The following is a 13,583-nucleotide window of genomic DNA, read 5'->3' as shown; positions in this document are numbered from 1 at the left end:
ATCACAGACCCATTCACAACTTTTGCGGTGTGGAAGAACGGAACCAAACACCACAGAAGCACTGCATAGTGCTTCCATGGGGTTCCGTTCCATACTTCCATTCCGCATCTTCGGATTTGCGGACCCATTCAAGTCAATGGGTTTGCATCCGTGTTGCGGAATGCACTTGGAAGGGTGCCATGTATTGCGGATACGCATATGCGGACTGCAATACAACAAAGGGACACCTACGGTCATGTGAATGAGCCCTTAGACAGTAAACTAATCTCTCTTTCTTTATCGTCTTTCAGGCAGCACAACACAAAGGGTTAATGTCTTGCTCCTCCCTTCTAGGACAGAAGATAATCATTAGTAAATCAGACTAATTAACCCCCTATAAAGGAGTGCACACCCACTAGGCAGACGTGTTTTTTTTTCCTTCTGTCTAAGACAGTGAAGCTCACACACACACACAGAGGCTCCTGCTGCTATAAAGGCCAGTATTAGTTGCTTAGCCTGATAATATATAGCTAGAAGTGTTTGATATAATGTGCTGGAATTGTTTCCAGAGTAACATACACATTATGATGTGCTGGGAGTGTTTTCCAGAGTTTATTTTTCCCATGGGATGATTGAGCTGAGAGTTATCCTGGAGTGTTCCTGGTAAGTATCTCATATGCAGCGAGTGTTCCCTTCTGACTATAAGGCCTCTTTCACACGGCCGTTGCGGAAACATGTGCGGGTGCATTGCTGGAATACCCGCAATTTTTCCGCGTAAGTGCAAAACATTGTCATGCGTTTTGCACTCGCGTGAGAAAAATTGCGCATGTTTAGTATCCAAACCCGAACTTCTTCACAGACGTTTGGGTCTGGGATCGGGGTTCTGTAGATTGTATTATGTAGCAGCATGTTCTATATTCTGCAATTTTCACGCAACGCACAAGTGATGCGTGAAAATCACCGCTCATGTGAACAGCCCTATAAAAATGAATGGGTCGGTATTCAGTGCGGGTGCAATGCGTTCAACTCGCGCATCGCATCCGCGCGGAATACTCGTCCGTGTGAAAGGGGTCTAAATGAGTTACAGGGTGTGTCCCTGTGAGAAGTGCTGGTTTGGATGTTACAAGCACAGTTATTACCTTCAGGCCTGCAAGCAGTATCTCCATCTAAAGCCTCATGCACACGTCCGTGGAACACTGTCCGTGTGATACCTGCCTGGATTTATTCAGAGTACAGGAGCGCACAGCCTCATTGGTTGCTATGACGCCGTGTGCTTCCTGCTGCCACCGCTGAAAAAGATACCTGTGCCATGTGTTATCAGTAGACATGAGCAAATTTGGCTTGATCCGGTTAGACAAATTTTCTGAAAAAATGTGGTTCGATCCAAATTTAATTGCGGCAAATTGCATTAAAAAACTATTTCCTGGCTGCAGAGACCCTTTATAGTGGTGTAGAACACTGTACATTGCAGTAACATGCATAGGGAGTCTAACATGCATGTGGTAGTGAAATAATACTGTGAGTCAGTATCACATGCAGATGACAGGCATCACTCTTAGAATCACTGCACACTTCACTTATTTGGGCAGTCATGGGGCCAAAACTGACCAAATAACTCAAGTATAAACTCAGCCTTACAGGTCAATGTTAGTGAAAAGAAGAGAACTTCTTTTACACCCTCGTCAGCTGATTCCACATGGATGTCTACAGAACCTGTTCTATTAAGCGCTTATACAATTAAAGCCCCCCGACAGAGTGGAGAGGGTGTCAGGAGTAAGTTTGTGTTGACGTCACTGATTATTTTGCCCCTCCTCTTGTCCGTCAGAACAAAAAACCCTACAAATACGGATCCTGTCTATTGAGGATCTGCCTTCACTCGGTCAGCATTTGGTCAGTAATCCATGAGTATTGTAAACTAAAAAAAAACTGGAGTGGATCCAAAACAAAGATGACACGTGAATGGAATATTTGCGTGTCTTCAGTGTTTTGTACCCACTCCTGCTTTTGGCTACCAAATCACAAGCCAATTCTGATGGGACCATACAGGCCTTACAACTGCTACACAGACAGGATCAGTTGTGCGTCTCATTTTTCCTTCTGGCAGATCAAAAGAGGGTCAAATAAATGATGATGTCAGTGTCATGGATCAGCAGGTGTGAACCCACTGTGCCACTGACTGGCTATACTCTGGAGGGGCGTGTCTAAGCAACTACCTGGTTTTCACTAGAGCATCTAAAGGTGAGGATAGACTTGAGCCATTAGGGTTGTTGCCAGGGGCTACTCTTGAGCAATCCCCAAGTCAGTGGCAGCTGGTCCAGGTGGACTAGGAGGTACCTGAGTAGGTACCTGAATTATAAGCGTAGTCAGGAGAGCAGAGATTTTACAAAGAGACAGGGCAGGACCGAAGGATGAGGCAGAGGCATAGTCAAACAGGCAAAAGGTCAGGGTAGGTGGCACAGGTTAGGCAATCTGAGTTGGCAACAGGAGAGTCAAAGCAAGCAGGCAGGGATGAGACGATAAGCAGAGTCCAGGAACGAAGTACAAGTCTGCAACACAGGTGGTAATCCGGCTCTTAAGCATAAGACAAGGACCTTGACACTGAGGCATCTGGGAATAGGGCAGAGCCACTTTAGTACCTGCAGGAGAGACAGGGTTGGTCAGCGAGGTCACCTGACCTAACCCAAACAGCCCAGGGAGTTATGCGCTCCGCCTTTAGAGCAGTGAAACATGAAACCAACTGAGCACAAGCTGTGACCAGGGCTGATTGGAAACTGTGGAGCGGAATCCTCAGAAGCAATAGCAGAACCCCAACAGAGCCCAGGATTGCAGCGGTAAACAGGGGAACAGCGGAGCCCCACAGCCGCTGTTTTAGTTAGCCAGGCCGAAAGGCAAAATAGTGGCACAGTCATGAAGTGGGGAGGGTGGGAACAACATGAGAAGTCCAGAGAGTGACCCTATGACACAGTGGTGATGTGGAAGCAGCACGAGGAGGACACAGAGTGGCAAGGTGACATAGTGTGGAGGTGGCAGCAGCATGAGGAGGCCACAGAGTGGCAAGGTGACATAGTGTAGAGGTGGCAGCAGCATGAGGAGACCACAGAGTGACCCGGTGATAGAGTGGGGAGGTGGGTAGCAATAACAGTACCCGCTGACGATGGTGGGTGCAATAAGGAGCACTTGGCATCAGATATGTGGCATCAGGCGGGTTGCAGCATCAGAATAGTATCTGAGGCAGGTAGCCAGAAGAAACCGGTCTCTTTTGTCAAAGTGTTGGTGTTGCACCATGGATGATCTAGTCTGATGCCTCAGGCATTGTTGGGTGGAAATCCTGGCTTATCCATGATTGATTCTCAGTCTCTCCACTCTTTTGGATGGACAGGTGAGTTCTTCTTGGGGTAACTATGGCCCCTGCCGCACTAAACACCCGCTCTGTTGTCACAAACTTGGTACGTTGTGGCCACAGATTTAGTTTGGCTGCCCAGTAGTCCAGCAGATCTTTAATGATGGCTGGCAGGGTGCACGCCAAGTATGCCACCACCTGCTGGTTCAGGTTCTGCTCTGTCTACCTGCTGGTGAGCAGGACCATCTTTACCAAAGGGCAAAAGGGGCAGCTGCCCTGGGCCCAGTTGCTCCTGGGGGGCCCAGGGCAGCTGCCTCTTGAGCCCTGCTAGCTACTGCCCCAGGTGTCAGGCTGTCGGCTACACAGGCATCATGATCGTACTGTGTTAATGATCTTAATTTTAGGACCTTAATGAGTTTTGCTCTAGGACCTTAATGACATCATTACCATGTGACCAGTAACCTAGCAATTACTGGTCACATGGCTATGAGGTCATCACAGGTCCTACTCAGTGTTGCAGAAGTTAACTGTGGAGCTTTTTTGTGTAAAGATTACATCAGAAAAAGGTGACAGGGGCTGTTAGGTTAATATACTGTAAACTACTGTATAGTGGTGGGCTGTATACTGTGTGGTGGTCTGTATACTGTGTGGTGGGCTATATATTGTGTAATGGGCCTTATATTGTGTGGTGGGCTGTATACTGTGGGGGGGGGGGTGGCCTGTATACTGTGTGGGGGCCTGTATACTGTGTGGTTGGCTGTATACTGTGGGGGGGCCTGTATAGTGGGGGGGGGGAGTGCTATACTGCTGTATTGTATAGTGTGGGGGGCTGTATCGTGTATAGTTTGAGGTGTTGTATACCGTGAGGTGCTGTATACTGTGGGCTGCTATACTGCTCTACTATATATTGTGGGGTACTGTATAGTGTGGGGTGCTAAACTGCATACTGTGTGGTGCTGTATACTATAGGGTGCTATACTGCATACTATGGGGTGCTGGGGTGCACTGTAACACTAGGGTGAGCCGAGCCCTGGTCTCCTTCCTGCAGAGCGGTGCCCACTTCCAGCCTGAGCCCACTTCCAGCCCAGAGCACTGATCCTGAGCCGCTGGAGTCTTCAGAACTGGAAGTATTTACAGTCATTCACTGTACTCTACCAGATGTGTGGATTTTTTGTGTGTGTGTTGTGGTGGAGGGCGTGATTGCATGCTAAGGTGTGGGAAGGCGGGATCCAGGGGGCCCAAGTAAATTTTTGCCCAGAGTCCAATCAATATTAAAGACGGCCCTGCTGGTGAGTAGTTTCTTCAGTAAGCGGGTGAAGAAAGCTACACATAAGCGACTCTAGACTCAGGCTGCTGATAATAAAGCTGGTACTGCTCCTGCCACCCCACCCCTCCTCAGCAGCCATGGCAGTGAAATGTGAGCGCAGAGGGCCCCCCTGCAAGAGGATGGACGATGGCACAGATAGCCAGCGGCCAACTGACTACATAGGATGTCAGTTTGTCTCCCCTCCCAGCGGGTGTAAAAAAATAATAATAAATGCCCCTATTTTGGACTGGTAGCAAGGGTCTAACAAGGTGGAGAGCCAGAAGTCATCCCTCTGCCGAATGGTGACAATTCGGCTGTCAATACGCAAGCAAGTGAGCATGCATCGGGCCTTTTGTGCAAGTGTAGAACCTACACAGAGAATTGCCAGACCGCTTATACTATTCAAATTCTTTATTACAAAAAATCACAATTATTTGCATGATTAGACATAAAAACAACAAAGTGCAGGAGATAAAAACGACATCACTGGAGGAGATCTACAGCGGATCTAAGTCCATTTATATTCAACATGATTCTCACTTTTTAAAGTGCATATGCAACAAAATGACAAATAAATGTATAGTAAACATTTGGACATTTACCCATGCTGTTTCTCCTCCAGGATGGCGCCAACCTCCTCCAGGTTGGCGCCATCCTGGAGGAGAAACAGCATGGGTAAATGTCCAAATGTTTACTATACATTTATTTGTCATTTTGTTGCATATGCACTTTAAAAAGTGAGAATCATGTTGAATATAAATGGACTTAGATCCGCTGTAGATCTCCTCCAGTGATGTCGTTTTTATCTCCTGCACTTTGTTGTTTTTATGTCTAATCATGCAAATAATTGTGATTTTTTGTAATAAAGAATTTGAATAGTATAAGCGGTCTGGCAATTCTCTGTGTAGGTTCTATATATATATGATAGCTGCCATAGGCTTAATTAATTACTTGGATAAAGTAATCATCCCTTGGTTGGGGTGGATATCGGATGTTGCTTTTGTGCAAGTGACCTATAGAGACTCCCTACCTCCATCTACACTGCATACTGCCACGGTGAGTTCGGGTCCTCTGCCTCCTCTTCCTCTGGCTTCTCCTGCTCCTCCTTTCATGTCAGCTGTGTATTAAAACCACCCATTTCACTGCACATTGCTTGTGATCCAATGTCCTCCCCTTCATCCTCCTCCTCAAGTTTAGCCCCCACAGGGCTCATGTAGCTGTGAGATCTAGGCACCACGTCTCCAGTCCGCTCACCAGCCAGATTTACCAGCATCTGTTCCAGGACATCAAGCAGTGGAATGACGTTGTTCTTCCCATAGTCCTAGCGACTGAAAAATAACGTGACCTGCTTAAAGGGCCTGAGCGAATGGCAGGTGTCACGCATTAGCTGCGAATGGCAGACATCAAAGTTACAAAAGGGAATACTTCTGTCCACTTGGATCATCAAGAAATCATTCATGGCCTTTCTCTGTTCATACAGTCGGTCCAACATATGGAGGGTGCTGCTCCAACGGGTGGAAATGTTGCATATTAGACTATATTATGCCGTTCTGTCGCTGCAGCTCAAGGAGGGTGTGCTTTGCAGTATACAAGTGGCTTAAGTACATGCAAAGTTTCCTGGCCATTTTTAGGATGTCTTGCAGATGGGTGGAAAACTTCAGGAACAGCTTGACAACCAGATTGAACACGTGTGCCATGCAGGGGCAATGGTTCAGCCCTCCTTGATGCAGCGCCAACACCATTTTTTCCCCATTGTTGCTCACCATTTTGTCAATCCGGTTTTGAGTTGTCGTGGAGAAATCCAGGATTCGATTTCTTGATGAAGGACCCGGAGCAGTTCCTCCCCTGTGTGACTCAGTTTCCCCAGGCAAACGATGTGCAAAACAGCGTGACACCACCGTGCCCTGCACGAGTGGTGTGCTAGAGGGGCACTGTGAATTTTCCCTGCAGTGGAGCCTGAGAGCACGGTGGAGGATGAGGCGGGAGAGGCGGACATTGTCGCAGGACCAGAAGGCGTGAGAACGTGAAGGCACTTGGCCAAGTTGCTGGTGCGTGGCTGGGGGGAAAGGCAGGACAATGACGATACGCCTCCCACAGAGGACAGCTTGTCCTTACCCCTGGGCAGCCTGGCACACATGAGCGACTACATGCTGCAGTGCCTGCGCAACAGAAACGTGGACCAGTAAGCACGGCCAGGGACGCTATATCTCCCTAACTGCACACTGGGTAAATGTAGTGGCAGCTGGGCCCCAGGCGGAGAGCTGTTTGGCGCACGTCCTTCCGCCGCCAAGGATCGCAGGGCAACATTCTTTGCCTCCTGTTGCCACCTCCTCCTTCTCGGCTTCCTCCTCCTCTTCTTCCACCTGCTCATCCAGTCAGCCACACACCTTCACCACCAACTTCAGCACAGCCCGGGGTAAACGTCAGCAGGCCATTCTGAAACTCATATGTTTGGGGGACAGGCCCCACACCGCACAGGAGTTGTGGCGTGGTATAGAACAACAGACCGACGAGTGGTTGCTGCCGGTGAGCCTCAAGCCCGGCCTGGTGGTGTGTGATAATGGGCGAAATCTCGTTGCAGCTCTGGGACTAGCCAATTTGACGCACATCCCTTGCTTGGCGCATGTGCTGAATTTGGTGGTGCAGAAGTTCATTCACAACTACCCCGACATGTCAGAGCTGCTGCATAAAGTGCGGGCCGTCTGTTCGCGCTTCCGGCGTTCACATCCTGCTGCTGCTCGCCTGTCTGCGCTACAGCGTAACTTTGGCCTTCCCGCTCACCGCCTCATATGCGACGTGCCCACCAGGTGGAACTCCACCTTGCACATGCTGGACAGACTGTGCGAGCTGCAGCAGGCCATAGTGGAGTTTCAGCTGCAGCACGCACGGGTCAGTCGCACTACAGAACAGCACCACTTCACCACCAATGACTGGGCCTCCATGCGAGACCTGTGTGCCCTGTTGCGCTGTTTCGAGTACTCCACCAACATGGCCAGTGGCGATGACACCGTTATCAGCGTTACAATACCACTTCTATGTCTCCTTGAGAAAACACTTAGGGCGATGATGGAAGAGGAGGTGGCCCAGGAGGAGGAGGAGGAGGAAGAGGGGTCATTTTTAGCACTTTCAGGCCAGTCTCTTCGAAGTGATTCAGAGGGAGGTTTTTGGCAACAGCAGAGGCCAGGTACAAATGTGGCTAGCCAGGGCCCACTACTGGAGGACGAGGATGAGGAGGAGGTGGAGGAGGATGAGGATGAAGCATGGTCACAGCGGGGTGGCACCCAACGCAGCTCGGGTCCATCACTGGTGCGTGGCTGGGGGGAAAGGCAGGACAATGACGATACGCCTCCCACAGAGGACAGCTTGTCCTTACCCCTGGGCAGCCTGGCACACATGAGCGACTACATGCTGCAGTGCCTGCGCAACGACAGCAGAGTTGCCCACATTTTAACCTGTGCGGACTACTGGGTCCATGCTACAAAGACAATGTGCCCACCTTACTTCCTGCACTGGATCGTGATAGGAAGATGCGCGAGTACAAGCGCACGTTGGTAGACGCGCTACTGAGAGCATTCCCAAATGTCACAGGGGAACAAGTGGAAGCCCAAGGCAGAGGAGGAGCAAGAGGTCGCCAAGGCAGCTGTGTCACGGCCAGCTCCTCTGAGGGCAGGGTTAGCATGGCAGAGATGTGGAAAACTTTTGTCAAAACGCCACAGCTAACTGCACCACCACCTGATACGCAACGTGTTAGCAGGAGGCAACATTTCACTAACATGGTGGAACAGTACGTGTGCACACCCCTCCACGTACTGACTGATGGTTCGGCCCCATTCAACTTCTGGGTTTCTAAATTGTCCACGTGGCCAGAGCTAGCCTTTTATGCCTTGGAGGTGCTGGCCTGCCCGGCGGCCAGCGTTTTGTCTGAATGTGTATTCAGCACGGCAGGGGGCGTCATTACAGACAAACGCAGCCGCCTGTCTACAGCCAATGTGGACAAGCTGACGTTCATAAAAATGAACCAGGCATGGATCCCACAGGATCTGTCCGTCCCTTGTCCAGATTAGACATTAACTACCTCCCCTTAACCATATATTATTGGACTCCAGGGCACTTCCTCATTCAATCCTATTTTTATTTAAATTTTACCATTATATTGCGAGGCTACCCAAAGTTGAATGAACCTCTCCTCTGTCTGGGTGCCGGGGCCTAAATATATGCCAATGGACTGTTCCAATGTTGGGTGACGTGAAGCCTGATTCTCTGCTATGACATGCAGACTAATTCTCTGCTGACATGAAGCCAGATTGTATGTTACGGGACCTCTCTCCTCTGCCCGGGTGCTGGGCCTAAATATCTGACAATGGACTGTTGCAGTGGTGGCTGACGTGAAGCCTCATTCTCTGCTATGACATGAAGACTGATTCTCTGCTGACATGAAGCCAGATCCTCTGTTACGGGACCTCTCTCCTCTGCCTGGGTGCTGGGCCTAAATTTATGAAAATGGACTGTTCCAGTGGTGGGTGACGGGAAGCCAGATTCTCTGCTATGGGACCTCTCTCCAATTGATTTTGGTTAATTTTTATTTATTTAATTTTTATTTTAATTCATTTCCCTATCCACATTTGTTTGCAGGGAATTTACCTACATGTTGCTGCCTTTTGCAGCCCTCTAGCCCTTTCCTGGGCTGTTTTACAGCCGTTTTAGTGCCGAGAAGTTCGGGTCCCCATTGACTTCAATGGGGTTCGGGTTCGGGACGAAGTTCGGATCGGGTTCGGACCCCGAACCCGAACATTTCCGGGAAGTTCGGCCGAACTTCTCGAACCCGAACATCCAGGTATTCGCTCAACTCTAGTGCAGAGGCCACCACTTTGAAAGGGAGGAACTGCAGCACCAGCAACTAGCAAGAACATGTTGGCTTCTGCGCTGTTGGATGAGTGCACACATGCGGTTTTCTCTTGGCTATCGCTTCGGTGATCGATTGCTGATGGAATGACTGAGGAGTAGAAGGGTGAGGTGCAGGAGCATCAGGACCAGCAGATGATGGGAAGGACAGACAGCTCCCTTCGACTGAGGTGGTGGAGCCTTGACTGCCTGAAATAAGCTGCAAGCCACTGGGCGAAGCAGCAGTTCCTGCAGCAGGCTGGACCACCACAACGGAGCCACAGTTCTTCCAGGCCACTTTATGGTGATGCTGCATATGTTGATGCAGGGCCGTGGTGCCAACATTGACAACCTTACCACGCTTCACTTTTTGCCAGCAGATTCTACTTATGACCATGTTCACCTGCTCCGGAAGCTTAACGAAAAACTGCCACACCGTTGACTAGGTAATTTTACCCCCAACACTATGCACTGACTGACTGCTACCGCCGCAGCTTCCTTGAACCCCTGCACCACTTCTTTCTGGACAGGTAGGCTCCTGCAAAGTAGGTGGTCTCCCCCTGGCACGTTTAGCTCCTGACCTCCCACTGCTGCCACCCTTCTGACTTACGGCCATGCTACCGACTTGCTGGCTTTGCCACTGCCCCAGGCGCAAGCTTCCACCCTCTTCTCCCGATGATGATGAAGCCCCTATGTTACCCGGCTCCCAAGTGCGATCAGCTACATCATCATCATCATGACGCAGGGCCGTGGTGCCAACATTGACAACCTTACCACGCTTCACTTTTTGCCTGCAGATTCTACTTATGGCCATGTTCGTCTCCTCCAGCGGCTTAATTTAAATTGCCACACCGCTGAGTAGATGATTTTACCCCCAACATTATGCACTGACTAACTGGTACTACCGATGCCTCCATGAACCCATTCACCGCTACTTCCCAGGCAGGTAGTCTCCTGCGAAGTAGGTGGTCTACCCCTGGCACATTTGGCTGCTGACCTCCCACTGCTGCCGCCTGCCACCCTTCTGACTCCCGGCCATGCTAGCGACTTGCTGGCTCTGCTGCTGCCTCACGGGCAAGCTGCCATCCTCTTCTCCAGATGATGAGGAAGCCCTTTTGTCAGCCGGCTCCCAAGTGCGATCAGCTGCATCATCATCATCATCGAGTACAGTCTGCACATTACTGATGTCCTCCTCAACCGTCTCTGGGTCAGGAGCCTGACTGCTCACAACACCAGCTCCCATGCCACTCTCCTCATCACTACTTGCCCGCCTAGTGGAGGAAGCGGCGGATGTCTCCTCCACATCTTGGCTTGCCAGTAGCTGCTGACTGTCCTCTAGTAGCTCATCCTCACTGTATAGTGGAGCTGAGCCCATAGCATATAATACTTCTCTGGCTGAGGGAACAGGAAAAAGACAGAGGCAGGTTGAGGACAGGTGAGGGCACAGGACCTGCTCCAGGGCCATGCCAACTAAGGGTTGAGTCTGATGAACCCACTGACTTTTGGCTGGGGGTGTCTAATATCACTTGCGACAAAGTCAAAGATCAAGTCAACCATTCAAGAACCGCTGGGTTGCTGGTCAAGACACCACCGCTAGCTGAAACTGGGAGCTCAGGTCTCTCGAAGTGACCTCTGCGGCCACGGCCTCTTACTCTGCTGCGACCTCTGCCTGAAGAAACATTTAAGCCTCTTCCACTCCCCTGTGCAGGGCCTGGCACTTCTCTGTCTGACATACTGTTAGATCAAATAAACAAGGAAATTAAAACCCCACACAACGGCTAATAAGCCTTTTTACACTAATACACACAAAGAAGGGCTTTAGAACATATAACTTCACTGCTGAACGGCAAATATATTTTACTTTTGCCACTAATACACGACAAAGTGTTGTCATTTTATCACTTAACCACACAACGGCTGAGAAGCCATTTTTCCCCACTAATAAAAGCCAAAAAATGATTTAGTAAATATAACTCCACCACACAAGGGCAAATAAGATATAAAAATAATTCCTTGTAATAAACCCTGTTTTGGGCTGTAACACCCCAATAACAATACCGGTTTGCTGGATTTACAGAGCAGTATAATGACAATTTGGGTCCCCAGTCAATGCAACAAGGTGTAATAGGATTGTTCCTATTACCCAGGCTGTAATCTCCCCTACTGAACCCTGTTCAACATAAAAGCTGTGGAATGATTCCTCACTATCCTTTCCCTGCACTTATCAATCTTTTTGTTTTAGCACAATTACTTTTTTTTTTTTTTTCTAGCATTGTCCCTAGCGCCTGCTGATTTCTATCACGAATATTTGTACTTCGAGAATTTGCGAAGCTCTAGAATATAGTGCTAATATTCTAGATTCTTTTCATCAGTACCCTCAATGCTTCTTGCTTGTGGGCCAATGAGAAGGCTGCAATATCTTTTGTATGAGGTTAGCAACATCCATAGCAGCCAATAGGAAAGTTGCCTCCCCTTACTGTATAGGAATTTTTTGCAGTTCTGAGAGAGGGAGACAGAGCAGTCTCATTGCTTTGCTCTGTGCTTTGCTGATTCATCTGGATCCTTATTCAATAACATTAGATAGTTAGCTCATATTTATAATAGTTAGTTAGTGGGAGATAGTCAGTAGTGTTGAACACGAATATTCAAATAGCACATTTTTATCGCGAATTTCGCCACTTCGAGAATTTGTGAACATTTAGAATATAGTGCTATATATTCATTTTATCGAATATTTGGGATTTATTTTATTTTTTTCATCTGAACACATGATTCCTCTGTGCTTCTTGCTTGTGGGCCAATGAGAAGGAAGCAATGTCAAGTTCATAGCAATACTTAGTGCACCAATCAGTAATCTGTAGTCAGACCTGCTAAAATGTGAAGTTGCATGTAGTGCAAAAAAATATTCTAATCACTGCCGATTAGCGCAATCGCGAATATATTGGAGCACTCTATCTGCATATAAAGTTATTCAATATTTTTTTTTAGCTCAGCTGCATCTGTGGCTCTGCACAGGGGCAAGATTTTCCTGCAGCAGCGGAATCGCTACAGCTTTAAGGATCCTGTTTCCTGCAATAGCTCATATGTAGCTTTTATGTATGTATGAGCAAACTAATATGTTATAGATAGATGAGCGAATCGAAGTTGAAGTGCAATTCGATCTGAATTTTAGTAAAAATTTGATTTGCACCAAATCCAAATTTCCTCATGCTTCGTGGTAATGAATCACATTTTTTCCTAAAATGGCTGCTGCATGTTAGGACATGGATCAAAGAACTCTGGGAACGAGGGATCACCCACAATGCCACGCATGTAGCCAATCAGCAGCCAGCCAGACCTGTGATGTCACAGCCCTATAAATAGCCTCAGCCATCTTGGATTCAGCCATTTTCCAGTGTACTTGGTGCAGGGAGAGACGTCAGCAGGCGCTAGGGAAAGTGCTAGGAAAGATTTGAAATCTTTTATTTTGCTGAATAGAAGTACAGGGAAAGACTACCAGAAGTGTAGGGAAAGAATAGGGAGGAATTATTCCACACTATAAAAGGAGAACAGGGTCCAATAGGGGAGTTTAAAGTCTGGGTAATAGGATCAATCCTATTACATCTTGCTGCACTAACTGGGGATCCAAATTGCCATTATACTGCTGCATTCAGGTTTGCAATAGATGATACCTCTGTAATTCCAGCAAACCGTTGTTTTTATTTGGGTGCAAGTGCTGTGTGGTATTACTAAGAAATACACTGCCTGTCCAAAAAAAGTCACCATCTGGATTTAAATCGTTATGAGACTCCTATTGGATAATTACTGCATGGGAAATTATCTTTCAGCTGGCAACCAGCTATTAAACCAAAACTGGTGCAATGAGTTGCTTCTCATTTGTTAAGCAACCATGTCGAAAGACACATCTCGTGGTCGTGGAAACGATGTTAGTCTGTTTGAGAAGGGTTAAATCATTGGCATGCATCAAGCAGAGAAAAAAATCTAAGGAGATTGCAGAAACTACTAAAATTGGGTTAAGAACTGTCCAACTCATTATTAAAAACTGGAAGGATAGTGGGGACCCATCATATTCAAGGA

At 48.2% G+C, this 13,583-nt stretch overlaps 1 protein-coding gene across 3 annotated transcripts in view; it reads right to left on the bottom strand.

The window, feature by feature from the left end:
• The window catches only part of LOC122946477 (unconventional myosin-If-like), a 1,093,167-nt gene that overhangs the window by 818,340 nt on the left and 261,244 nt on the right, over positions 1-13,583 (bottom strand). The gene's annotated exons all lie outside the window — the stretch shown is intronic.

This window comes from Bufo gargarizans, chromosome 1 (assembly GCF_014858855.1).
Source record: "Bufo gargarizans isolate SCDJY-AF-19 chromosome 1, ASM1485885v1, whole genome shotgun sequence".
Classification (NCBI taxonomy): Eukaryota; Metazoa; Chordata; class Amphibia; order Anura; family Bufonidae; genus Bufo; species Bufo gargarizans.
Note: the sequence above shows the minus strand (reverse complement) of the source record. Positions and strands in the feature narration are given on the sequence as shown.